The sequence below is a fragment of the Aplysia californica genome, unplaced genomic scaffold, assembly GCF_000002075.1.
Source record: "Aplysia californica isolate F4 #8 unplaced genomic scaffold, AplCal3.0 scaffold01837, whole genome shotgun sequence".
In the NCBI taxonomy this organism is placed as follows: Eukaryota; Metazoa; Mollusca; class Gastropoda; order Aplysiida; family Aplysiidae; genus Aplysia; species Aplysia californica.
In genome coordinates, this window is record NW_004799107.1 from 7,648 (window position 1) to 9,241 (window position 1,594).

The following is a 1,594-nucleotide window of genomic DNA, read 5'->3' on the forward strand; positions in this document are numbered from 1 at the left end:
GGTGTGTCCTGCGCACTCAAATGACCTTATTGTGCAGTTGTGAACGCCGTAAAACACTTACCAAAAATAAAAAGACTTGCAGAGTCGCAAAGATCGCTAACCCGTACAACACTCGGTAGAAGTGACAAATAAGAACCTCAAGGGAGTAACGGCATTAGATCTAGTTACAGAAAAGAAATATTGAGGACTACGGCCTTTCTTTCACCTTTTTAAAAGTTTTAGTAAGGTTTTACGGCGTTCGCATCTGCATAATAAGGTCATATGAGCACCAAGGGGTGGACGTCAACAGAGAAATCCAAACGGGGAATCAGACTTACTCTGCTCACCTCTCTAGCCTCAACAGCACAAAGTCTGCTTCGACTATCAAGGCACCTCAGAAATAACAGTTCACAATAAGAGAGTGACAAACCTACAAAAGCAATAGAGGAAAACTGACGATAATAAGGATTAGGAAAGAAAAAGCAGCAATTTCCTCTATGTTGTTCCGGCACAGTTATGAGCATGACATTGATAAATCAGCCCATTTACAGTTCTACTGTGCATAAGAACATGTTAATATTCCCATTTGGGAATGACCTAAACTCTCAAAAGAAGTGACAAGGGGGGCTCTAGTGGCCCAGGGGTTAAGGTGATGGCCTCTCATTCAAAGGTACATTGTTCGAATCTGTGTAGGGACCTCAAATGTTTTTCTTCTCTAAAATGTTCTCCTTTCACCTTCTTTCCTGAACTCTAGCAATGTTCTGTCGTCTGCTTTCGCCTCCTTTTCCTGCCCCTACCCCCTCACCTCCTTTTGCCCCCTCCTCTGAGCTCCTGGCTCTTTCTGCAGCCTTTCTACTGCTACTCCTTGGCTCCTTCTTACTGCTTTCTTTCTGCCACAACTCTGATCTTCTGGTAGGAAAGATCTACACCTAGCATTCTCAGACAAGGGTGAAAAATCTGGGAGGTCCTGGGTACAAGCTGCGCACTTTAAAGATCCTTTGGTGGTCGCCACCCGGGCAAAATTCAAAATTTCCTACCTACTAAAAAAAATAAATTTAATGTGTCCCGCGCGCTCATATGACCTTATGCAGTTGTGAGCGCCGTAAAACACTTACAAGGGAAAAAAGTGACAAATATAAACCTCAAGGGAGAAAAAGGCATTAGTTACCAAAAAAAACCATTGAGTGCAACGGTCTTTCTTTCGCCTGTTCATGTGGGGCAATTGTTGCTCTTTCCAGGTACGACTAGTTTTAAATTGTAATAACTAAGTACTATAGAAGTACTGAACAGACATAAAGGTCTTAAACATCTAGCTCTCACTGGCAAAACTGCAGGCAAACGAGGCAGGGGTAGGCCAGAGCAACTACTTAGGGAACCTAAACAAATTGGTAACGTGGAAAGATCAGTGAAACGGAGCTATTTTAAGAGTATCCGAGCAAAGGTATAAATAGAGAACCATGATCGCCGATGTCTGTAGCAGGATAAATGAATACAAGCACATGGCTACGAATGTTACACATTTTTGCTTTTAATGGGAATGATGGGCAAAATAGAATAAAAGTAAAACAAATTAAACAGATCTTGACAAAAGCAAAAATTAAAAATCGTGACTTAT